Source organism: Mustela lutreola, chromosome 1 (assembly GCF_030435805.1).
Source record: "Mustela lutreola isolate mMusLut2 chromosome 1, mMusLut2.pri, whole genome shotgun sequence".
NCBI classification, from domain to species: Eukaryota; Metazoa; Chordata; class Mammalia; order Carnivora; family Mustelidae; genus Mustela; species Mustela lutreola.
In genome coordinates this window covers 128,998,135-129,010,330 of record NC_081290.1, presented here as the reverse complement: position 1 = coordinate 129,010,330, position 12,196 = coordinate 128,998,135, and the positions used below count along the sequence as shown (strand labels likewise).

General features: G+C 39.3%; 1 protein-coding gene across 2 annotated transcripts in view; it reads right to left on the bottom strand.

Annotated features, from left to right (window-relative positions):
* The window catches only part of RXFP1 (relaxin family peptide receptor 1), a 101,018-nt gene that overhangs the window by 87,714 nt on the left and 1,108 nt on the right, over positions 1 to 12,196 (bottom strand). The gene's annotated exons all lie outside the window — the stretch shown is intronic.

The following is a 12,196-nucleotide window of genomic DNA, read 5'->3' as shown; positions in this document are numbered from 1 at the left end:
TTTTTTTACCTTCTGCCACTAATACAGGGCAATTGGACTGTCCTTTATTGCTCAAAGAAGGTAGAGTCCAGAAGGGCCTTTCTGGAATAGTCAAATTCTTGCCTGAATTCCAAAGCTTAAAAGTCATGCCTTTGAACTGCAAAAGCCAGATACTTGAGAGAGCATATTTTTCCTTTTTATTCATTTCTTTGAATGTGACCCTCTTGGTTTTGACAGTCAAGACCAAATACTGAAGGACTCAGAGAACTGAATGTTTCCCCAACCTATAGAGGTGGGTAAGCATGTGTGATACTCTCAAAGCTGTTTTCTTGAACTTGGTGGGAACAAGATGTGAGCATGAAACACCCTGTCAGCTTGGAATCTAAAATTCCTTTGGGGAAGAGGGGGGGGGTAGAAATTACAGAGAGAGCTTGGGGGGTTGCCCATACAGAGGTGATTCTTGTCCCAAATCCTAATTTGCAGCACAAGGCAAGGGCACGTCTCTAGCAGAAGACACATGTCCTATGTGATACGAGGGGCGTGGGGAGCTGTGGTGGCGAGGTAAGCTAAAACAGGGTCTGAGTCAGCCCCGAATCTCCCTGGGCTTCTGACAGGTGAAGGCCATTTGAGGGTTTCCTATGCTCTCCGGAGAAGGTTGGCTATGAGCACACGGTCAATGGAGAGAGGCGTTATAGCCGAGAAAGAAGCATGTGGATTACCCGGCCCTGCCAGCTGGAGAATAAGGATGTGTTTGAACGCTTTGGCGAGTGCTGGTGCCAACACCCGACAGAGGAGCTAAACCTCACATGGAGCTGGCAAAGTTGCTGCAGATGTTCATCCCTCCACCTGCCCTCCACTTCCATGCAGGAAGTGCCTTCCAAGCTTCCTCTGAACCCACCTGCTACGTGGGTGGAATGGGTAACAATTCTTAAGGGATTAAGATTGTACTTTAAAGATAAAGTTGCCAATTCTTAAACGAAGCTGCTTTGAATTAGCAAATTTAAATGTCTATCTTTTTTTTTTTTTTTGTGGGAGTCATGAGCTCTGAGTTTAGTCACAGAAACAAAATTTCAACTTTGCACATCTGAGATTTGTGCCTTAAAAATGAAAATTTGTATATTATACCCCCCATCTGGTTTTGATATACTTAATATTAATGGTGGGGCAAAGCTATTACTCTGTGTGTTTGTGTGTGTGTCTATATGTGTAATATAGAAGGTGTAATAGTTTACACCTTTTCCTGAATCCTTAAATTTCATGACCAATAATGTTGGCATTGCCTTTTAACTTTCTTCTCTGAACTCCTCCCCTACCCTCTATTTCCTGGGGGCAAGAAAAGGCCCCCAATACTGAGAGATGAATTTTCCTGAAAAAAGTGGTCAGAATAGAAAATGGATTTTGTGTGCAAAGAGACTGTGTGGCAGAGGAGTGTGTTGTATCAGGAGTGAGGGCTGAGTGATGGGGGAAAGGAGGCAGGAGGGGTCTACATGGTCTTGCATCAAAGAGAGAAATCTGGAGGAAAAGAAATCTAGAGAAGAGCTTACATGCTATTTAAGTAAGACTCCGGAATGGATGTCTTTAAATGTACATGCCTGGATGATTCTTTAAATCTTTTCAGAGGCATGAGTAAAGGTGAATGCCTTGTTCTGTATGAGCTTCATTAAATGTGAACCCATTCTGACACTGGATCACATATAACAGCTTTATAAAGGTTACACTAACACCATCACCAACACATCCTGCCTCGGCTTGTTCCTTCTGCTGCCTCTCCATCATGGACTGCTGGGAGATTTCACTGAATTCTCTTCTCTCTCAGCACTTACTCTCGGTCTGCAAACACCCCTTATTTTTATTCCATGCGACGTAGCATCATTCTTCCTTGGACTCCTTCATGACACACTGCTTTGTTAAGTTCAATTTTTCTTGATCAGTACCGCATTCATTCCTTAGTTATCTATTCAGGTATTCATTAGAGCTGAACCAAAGGCAAAATGTCAAGGGGATTTAATCATGACAAAATGTTTGGTCTTGACCTATCTCTTCACATCTTTAAATTAATAATTCTAGCCTATGCCTATTTGGATCTATCTTATAAGACAGACATTAAAGCTGTCATAGATTGTGAACTTCTAGAGGGAAGGGAATAAGTCTATTTAATTTCTTTGTGCAGCTCCTCCCAGGTAATGACTATAATGGACCATGAGAATAATATTGAACCTGCTATATATTACCAACATAGAAACTTTGAAAGAGATGCCAAGAGCCAGCAGCAATACAAAAAGATTTGTATAGATTTTTTTTCCCATTAAAATGGATTTGATGGACAAATGATTTGCTATATTATTTCAGGTCAACTCTGGGGATGAATGCTCAGTTGCTGAGAAAAGTTATTGAATTTCAACAAACAAAAACAATCCTTCTTTCCAGGGAGCTTTCAAGATCAAGGCGAGGGTTACAGGCAGAAGGGGAGAAATAAAAATCTAAATTTAACTTAGCTAAACTAGTCACCTCTCTTGATTTTAACACAAAGTGGGAGGTTAAGTGGAGGTTAAGAGAATCTAACAGAAAGCATGAATGATGACGTCTTCTTGTCTAAGCTGGAAATGGGTGAGAAAGGAGAAACATTTATAAACCACGAAGCAGTTTTGCAGTTTCCAACAAATCAGCCACAACTAGGAAAGCAAAAATGGCATATCTTCTAGACCATTGAAAATGAGTCAAATATTTCTAGCCCGCTCTGGGAAAAGCCTATTATATCAGAAGGCCGAGGGTGAGCTGGAGGAGAGAAGAGGCTGGAAAGGAAAGACAAGGACCAGAGGTTCTCTGGGTGTACGTCCTGGTAGCACCAATTGTGCTCTCCGAAGCTGGTGCCTGATGCACCTGAGAATGTAATCAGTTATTTTCATTAATTTATACCTGCGTCATGAAACCTGGATACAAGCTTTCAAAACAGCTTTGTGCGGTAGCTTATGGGATGTCTCTCAGGAGATCCAGGCATGTACATTTATAAATTTTGTTCAAAATTTGTCACTTTGTGTCCAACAGCATGTTTTGCTAACATTTGAATTTCAAATCTATAAAGTAAGATTTATTTGTTTGAATGGCTACACCTAGAGGAACCCGCAGGGTGATAGCTTCCTTACTCTGTGAGGATTAGATGTTGGAACCGCCTTACTGAATGAGGCAAATATTAGCCATAAAGTCCCTGAGAGCAGGTAACTGCAAAATGGGGGCATATATTACCTGCAGAAAGTGTGTTTAATAGGAAACTATCCTCTATGAACCTCCTAACTCATGAGGAGGGGATCTCAAGGATTAGAGGTAGGCAGAAATAAGAATTCAGATTGCAAGATTGGGGACCGAGAGGCTGGAGTTTCTCTTGGTGTGTGTTACGTCAAGAGGTATGGTGCAGCTGAGGAATAGAGACGAAAAAAGGAGAAATCAGGTGGTGGTGAGGGGGGAAGAGGAAGTGGTAGATTAGAATAGGAAAGCAATATCTGGGCATCTTGGAGGCCAGGCAAGGAAATGCTGCTGATTCCAGTTGGCACTAAGTGGATTGTAGGTGAGAGAGATGAAAAGGAGGAGAAAGTGAACGCAGCAGGATCAAAGCCTGAGGGAAGTAGGAAAGGCCAGGGAGACGCATTCAATTTTCCCATACCTACTTCATCTCAATGCAAAGACCACCTCACCCCACAGGATAAAGAGGATACCAGACTGGCATGGTAGCAGGTAGCTTACTACCAGTGTCGGACTTATTTGCTACAAAGTCATAAATTGCTAATGCCTTGGGTAGCTTCGCACAGCAGTGAAGATGCCTCGCATCGCTTCTCTAAGTGTCCTTTCAATCTCCGTGAAGTCGGAAAACATGTTATTCCATCTCAGGAAATTGTGTGTGTTGAGGTGGGGTGAGAGATGAAAAAAGCAATTTAGGGTGACTCTCTTCAACATGAGCACGGTCTTGACTGTATCTGCCCTCTCTGGCACCTCAGCGCAGGCAGAAGGATAGAAGTCAGAAGTCACGGTGTTCTTTTTTGTTGGGGGAGAGGGGATGGTGAGGTTAAGTTTAGGTATTATAGGTATTTGATGTCCAAGTTATTTGGGTGTACCTAGAGAAAAGAAAGCATCTGTCTGGAAACTAGAAATGTCTGGAAGATTCTAATAGTTTATAAATTACTCTTGAGGAGTTGACAAAGTTTCTCCCACCACAGCTTCAGTGGACACCTGCATAACAATCCTCCGATTCCTGCATCTTAGAGGCACGGCTCCAAGGGCCAGATTTAGTATCTACAGGGCATACAATGGAAAGGGCTGTATCTTTTTTCTTTTTTCTTAAGATTTTATTTATTTGACAGACAGAGATCACAGGTAGGCAGAGAGGCAGGCAGAGAGAGAGGGTGAAGCAGGCTCCCTGCTGAGCAGAGAGTCTGATGTGGGACTCGATCCCAGGACCGGGAGATCATGACCTGAGCTGAAGGCAGAGGCTTAACCCACTGAGCCACCCAGGTGCCCTGGGCCTGTATCTCTGAAGACAATTTCATTGTGGGGTGCTAGGTGACTCAGTCAGCTCACCGTCTGACTCATGGTTTCAGGTCATGATCGCAGGTTGGAGACCAAACCATGAGTCGGGCTTCACTCTCAGTGGGGAGTCTGCTTCTCTTCCTCTCCCTCTGCCCTTCCCCATGCTTTTGCTCTCTTGCTCTCTCTAAAATAAGTAAATAAATATTTAAAACCAATTTAGTTGTCTGAGGAAGAACATGGGAGCATGGACTGGAGAGGGAATACAGATAATGAAAGCATCTGCTGGATCTTAATCTACTCCGAGATTGATAAAAGCCGCTGTCATAGAAGTTCCTTAGGGTCTGACTGCAGGCATGGACTTGGAGAGATGTGATCAGACTCTTCTCTCCCTGCCCATTCTCTACCTGGTTGTGAGAATGATTTAAGAGGTTTATCTCTAGGCAGGTAAGTGAATAATGATTATATTAAGCTCAGTATACTGGCAAAGTCTTAGTCTTGGAGGCCAGGATTTTAGTGGATAAGTAATTTATTTTAATAACCTCAGTGTAGTTTCTCTCTACTTTAAGGTGATATTGTACGCCTCTCATATTTCCTGCCCTTCTTGTCCTACATATGAAATTTGGAGGCCCATTTTTTAAAATTTACTTTTTATTTTTAAGTTTTCTTCATTTTATTTCTTTTCATTTTTATGAAATTTATTGTTTATGCACCACACCCAGTGCTCCATGCAACATGTGCCCTCCTTAATACCCACCACCAGGTTCACCCAACCCCCCACCCCCCTCACCTCCAAAACCCTCAGTTTATTTTTCAGAGTCCACAGCCCCTCATGGTTTGTCTCCCCCTCTGATTTCCCCCATCTCACTTCTCCTCTCCATCTCCCCATGTCCTCCGTGTTCTTCTTTATGCTCCACAAGTAAGTGAAACCATATGGTAATGGTGAGTAAAGAATAATACCTCAGGCAACAAAAGGGAACACAGCTATATGACTTCAGTGTCTTTGTATGTAAAGAATGGGTACTTGTGGGGCACATGGTTCAGTGGGTTAAGCCTCTGCCTTCTGCTCAGGTCATGATCTCAGGGTCCTGGGATCGAGCCCCGCATCAGGCTCTCTGCTTAGCGAGGAGCCTGCTTCCCTCCCTCTCTCTGCCTGCCTCTCTGCCTACTTGTGATCTCTGTGTGTCAGATAAGTAAATAAAGTCTTAAAAAAAAAAAAAAAGAATGAGAACTTGCTACTCTAGAAACTTTGACTTTCTCTTGAACTCGAAAGCCTAATTATATGAAACTTCTATTAAAAAAGTATTTGAGAGACGTAAGATGAAAATAACTAGATAGCGATTTACTGGAGACTCAGATGCTGGAAACAGAACAGAGTATTTTTCTCTAAGTATATCAGTTAAGAGAAATGATGGTTAAGGGACAGCAACATAATTAGATGTTTTAATGAATTAGCTCATGCAATTGTACAACCTCTCAGTTCAAATGCATATTCAGTTCTTCAATAAAAACAAAATAAATATTTTAACTCTTAGCTGCCTTTTAAGAAGGGTGAATCTTACTGCTAAAGAACTTACAAGATTATCTGCTGTCCTTTTTTGTAGCTGACCATATGAGGGGCATTTTGTTCAACTGAGTGCCTTGACTAGAGATGGGCCTGGAGTTGAGTTTGGAGACAGGAGCTGAGGCCAGAGAACTGTGTTGTTCTGCACTATGGAAGGAGAACTTGAGTTCCAGGGACAATATTGAGGGGAAATTGAGGAGGAATGATGGAGACAGAGGGTGGAGAGAGGAGCTGGGACAATTGCCAGAAGCAAGGACTCCACATGTTGTACAGCAGCAGGTGCAAAATCCCCGAGAGTCCTCACAAAGACTAATTCTCAGAGGGTTTTTTTTTTTTTTTTGAGAGTACTGATTACTTAAAAAAAGACAGATTTGTTATTATAGAAGATTTAAGAAATAAGGTGAATCTAGTTAATTTAGGTAATACTGAAATAATTATAAAATGAATAACTTAGCAAAAAAAAATCAAACAGTCAAATTATTATAAAATACAACTGTTTATTTCTTCTTTTGAGAGAATGTATGCACCGGGGAGGGGAGTCGTGGGGAGGTGGAAAAAAGAGCAGGAGAGAGAATCTTAAATAAGCAGGCTCAATGACCAGCATGGAGCCCCACATGAGGCTTGATCTCACAACCCTGAGATCATGACCTGAGCTGAAATCAAGAGTCAGATGCTTAACTTAATGAGCGAGCCAGGTGCCCCCCAGAAAATAGCAATTTCTAACATGAGTAGCAGGAGATCTCACTTGATACTATTTATTTTTTTTCTTCTTAACTTGGCTTTTGGCATTACTGTGATAGACAATAAAAGTCAAATTTAAAATATCGATGACTTGTTGATTCCTGTTTATCTCCAAAGAAGGAAAAAGCTTTTGGTAGTTCTGATCAGAGTAATGGGTGAAAATATATAAAATTGAAGAGGATAAGAAAGTACCTGATCCTTATGTGCAGGACAAGAAATAGAGTTGCTGGAGTTGTGGGGATAAGGAGGGGAGAATATACTCAGGAGGATGGAGAGGTAGGCTAACTTAGGAATTGAGTAAATATTTATTGGTACTTTTTTTTTTTTAAAGATTTTATTTATCTATTTGACAGATAGAGATCACAAGTAGGCAGAGAGTCAGGCAGAGAGAGAGGGGAGAAGCAGGCTCCCTGCTGAGCAGAGAGCCCCATGCGGGGCTCGATCCAGGACCCTGAGATCATGACCTGAGTCAAAGGCAGAGGCTTAACCCATTGAGCCACCCAGGCACCCCCAAAATTTTTTAATTTTTTTATTAACATATAATTTATTACCAGCCCCAGGGATATAGGTCTGTGAATCGCCAGGTTAACACATTTCACAGCACTCACCATAGTACATACCCTCCCCAATGTGCAAACTCTGTTTTTGTTTGGATATACCAGTTTTGTGATTTTGGACTGGTCAATATTTCTTTATTGTTTAATCTCTAACATGGGGATGTAGCTAACTTGTCTCAAGGCAAGTGAGTTAGATCAGACAATCTTTTTTTTTAAATAATTTTTAAAGTTTTTTTTATAAGCATGTAATATATTATTAGCTCCAGGGGTACAGGTCTGTGAATGGCCAGGTTTACACACTTCACAGCACTTACCATAGCACATACCCTCCCCAATAGATCAATTTATAAAGGACTGTTTTAATTTAAAGATATCATAGTATTAGAAAATATTAGAACCGAATCATGTTTTACTAACACAGGCTTTTCAAGGAGATAGGCTTGGAATGAAATCTCTTTTGCAACAATTACTAGGGAATGATCCCAGGCGTGCTACTCAGTATTTCTCATTTTCTGTTTCCTCTTTTGCAAAATGAGAATATCTCTTCAGGCTTTTATGGGCATAAAATCAGATAATGTTTATAAAGCACTTAGTACATAGTTCATGGTCCATGGAAAGCTCTCATTTAATGGTAAATATAACAACTACAATTATAACCACAATCATAGTGCTTGAAATCAAAATGGTATAAATGTTTATAATTTTTCAGACAAAAAAAATTAAAAAAAAACAACAACACCTAAATAGAACACCCAATTCCAAGCACATTTCAGTTTAACAAGTTTGTCCTCATGTGTGAAATTATGTTCGGAAAACTATTTGTTCACAAATGCAGTACTTTGTTTCTCTTTATGTAGATGATGATGATGTATTTGCACAGACTTGTTAATTTTCTATTTAAAATTTAAAAATATGATTCCAAACTCAAAGAAAAAACAATATCAAAAGTATTAGTAACCTTCAAAAATATTGAGTGGAATAATAGATAATTCTGTAGTCTGCATATTGGAGAGTTTATTTTCTCATCTTTTGGAGATGGGTAAATAGGTCAGTATTCTTTTTTCATATCCTGATGGTCTGTTCTGGGAAAACCACTTCCTTTCTCCTTCTTAATGGTTAGAGAAAAATTGCTAGAAGATATACCTGTTGTAAGACCTAAGAAGAAGCCCAGATTGTCTTGTGAATATCCACTTGGAATCGAAAAGTGAGGACTTTCCCAGCTGGATCAGTTCTTGGCAAACACTGCAGTGGATCAAGTTTATGTTTGGGCTTCTTCTGGTTCCTAGTTCCTCACTGGTTCCCTGTCTCTCTGAAGTATTAAGTAAAATGATTGTTTTTGTTGAATGATACTATTTAGGTAATAAGTAAAGCATTTGCTGGTAAGGATTTCAGATACAATTCTTCCTGGGGATTGTTTTTTAACTCTTAATTTTGAAATATTATAGACTCCCAAGAAGTTGCAAAAATAGCACAGAGAGGTCCTATGTACTCTTTACCCAACTTCCCCTAATGGTAAAATATTACATAACCACAGTACATTATCCAAACTAATAAATCAACATCAGCACAATATAGCTAACTAGACTACAGACAGAGGAATTTTTTGAGAATTAGAAATTCTCAAGGGTGAAAGAAAACCTTTTCTAAATCTTAATGTTGCCCCAACCTGTGTACACATAGGTTTTTGCCCTTGTCTCATTGGTAATCCTAGATTAACTTTCTGTCTTCTCCATTCTCCCCTTCAGAGCAGGGATCATACTGTAGTCACCCTTAAGTCTCATGCTTATTAAGGTAACTGGCATTCAATAGGCATTTTTGGTTGAAAAGATAACTAAGAATTGCTATTGTCTTTACACACACGATCTCTCAGAGTGTTCATGGTCTAGTGGAAAGAGTATAGGCTTTAAAAGCATTCAAATCTCAAGTCTTATTATTATTTATGAGCCTGAATCTTGTGACAAGGTACTGAATGTCCTTGGGTCTTGCCTTCGTTGTTTGTTTCATTCTACATAATAGAGTTGTTCTAAGGATTCAAGGAGGTAATTTATGTAATAAAGAAGCAATCATAAGGGCTCTGGGGTGTGGGTAGGGTGAAAAATTTTATTACAATTTTACAAACTAAGGCTTGCGAGGGTAAGTCATTGCTGCAAATCTTAGGACCAATACATGGGGGTGCTCCGAAGCACCTTGAGCCAGCAATCTTCTAGGAAATCCCATAGCCTTTCTCAGGCAATAGGAGAGTGGATTAAAAAACAAACGAACAAACAAACAAACACAAACAAACAATAACCAACACAGGTATTTACAGAGATTTAAGATTTGTCCCTACATAGTTGTTGACTTCTTTTGCTTTGGGCATAGAAAATCCTCTCTTGGTGGAGTTGAATGGTGAGATAAAGTAGGAAGTGAATTATGGGTGTGGGTTGTTAATTGGAGGTTCCTGCCAAATGCCCTTCTTCCCTCCCCACTCCTTTGACACCCTATAGCCAGGAATCCTGCTTGCCAAACTCTGCATCAGATGTTTGTACCTTTATCTTTTGCAGATGGCGTGGAAGGATGAGAAATTGGACCCTTTACTCACACACAATGTCAAAAAAAATTTTTTTTTTAAATCACAAGATAACTTAAATTTTAAAAAGTTGGAAGGTTTTGACATCATCATCATTATCATTTACTTTTTGTTTTCTGTTCATGAAAGTAGTTTTTTGTTTTTTAACAAAAGAGAATATGTAAACAGGGAACTTTCTTTTACTCAGTTGAATTGGCTAGTAACACATTAGCTAAAGTTGCTTTTCAACCTGCCATGAGCACCTATTACATATCCTTGAATTCCTCATATTAGAATTCCATTTTCCATATTAGAATGCTTAACTTGGAAGTATTCCTTTGGCTTATTTAACCTTTTCATTTCATTGAAATGGAATAGGGAACAATAAAATGTTATTGATTTATGAGTGTTTTGGCTACAAATATTAAAAACTCTAGTAGCTTAAATGCTTGGATTGTAATGAGAAACACTCAATTTTTAGTGATGGTTTACAATTGGGCTTTTGGCTCTACTTAGGAAAATGGGTAATGAGTCTTAAATGTAGGAACTGAAACCATGAAACGTCTAGGAGAAAACAGAGAAACAAAGCTCTTGGGTATGGATTTTGGTAGTGATTTTTTGGGTATGGCACCTGAAGCACAAACAACACAATGAAAGAGAAACAAGTAGAACTACACCAAGCTAATAAGCTTCTGCACAGCAAAATGAGAAGAAAACATCCAGAATGGGAAAAAGATTTGCAAATTGTATATCTGACCCAGGCTTAATATTCAAAACATAACAAGAACTCACATAGCTCAATAGCAAAAATCCAAATAACCCAATTAAAAAATGGGCAAAGGACCTGAATAGATATTTCTCCAAAGAAGACATATGTAGGGCCAATAGGTACATGAAAAGATGGTCAACATCACTAGTCCTATGCTAGGAAAATGTGAATCAAAACCACAATGAGATACCACCTCATACATTTTGGAATGGCTGTCATTAAAAGGACAAGAGATAAGAAAGCTGGCATGGATGTGGAGAAAAGGGAATCCCTGAACGCTGTTGGTGGAATTGCAAACTCGCATAGCCACTATGGAAGTATCCTCAAAAAATTAAGAATAGAACTATTACATGATCCAGCAACTGCACTTCTGGAAATATATCTAAAGGTAATGAAAACCTTAACGCGTTAATATGATGCACTTGTTAATATGCACCCTGGTATTCATAGCAGCATTATTTATAATAGCCAAGACATGGAAACAAACTATGTGTCCATCCATGGTTGAGGGAATAAGGAAGCGGGAGCATATATATAAGCATATATACATATATATATGTGTGTGTGTATACACAAACACTGTGGGATATTATTCAGTGATAAAACCCAGAAAATTCTAGTATTTATGACACATGGAGGGAACTTGAAGGCATTATGCTTAGTGAAATAAGGCAGACAGTGAAAGACAAATACTGTATGATCTCACTTATATGTGGAACCTTAAAAAAAAAAAAAAGGAAAGTCTCAAAATAAATTCATGGAAAAAAGAGATAACACTTGTGGTTACCAGAAATAATGGGGGAGGAGTGGAGGCTGGCAGAAGTGAAGGAAGGTGGTCAAAAGATACCAGCTACAAGAGAAGTAAGTGGTAAGGATGTCATGTCCAACAAGATGATGACAGCCACCACTTCAGTGTGATTGATGTACAGGACAGGTGTCAAGAGAGTAAATCCTGAGTTCTGATCACAAGGAAACAATTTGTTCCCCTTTATTCTTTTCTCTTTTGCTTTATATTGTATCTATATAAGCAGACAGATGTTAGCTGAGCCTGTTGTATAATCATTTCACAATATATATAAATCAAACCATCATTCTTTTTGACTTAAACTTCTCCAGTGATGTATGTCAATTATTTCTAAATAAAACTGGAATGAAAAATGAAATCATAGTGACCAAGATTAGAGGCAGAGAAAGCTAGGAGCTAGAATGTTTCTTTAGGATTCTGAATTGTTGCCTTGGTTTTGAAGCTGTCTGTCCCACTTGACCATTAAAGTAAAAAGCATACTGGAGGTCAAGGGAGGAGAGGAAAAAAGAAAAATCACTTTGATGCAGGACATGGGCATCAGAACTGGGAGAGTTCGGAGGGAAATTACTTGGAGGCACTGTTAATAGACTATCTTAGTGAAAACCGACTTCTGCAAACTTTTAAGAGATCGAGGGATGTAAATATGCATGTGAACTCTAATTTGTTAAAGCTTAATTCCTTCCAGCATCAGAAGGTATTACAGATCCACAGAAAGTTT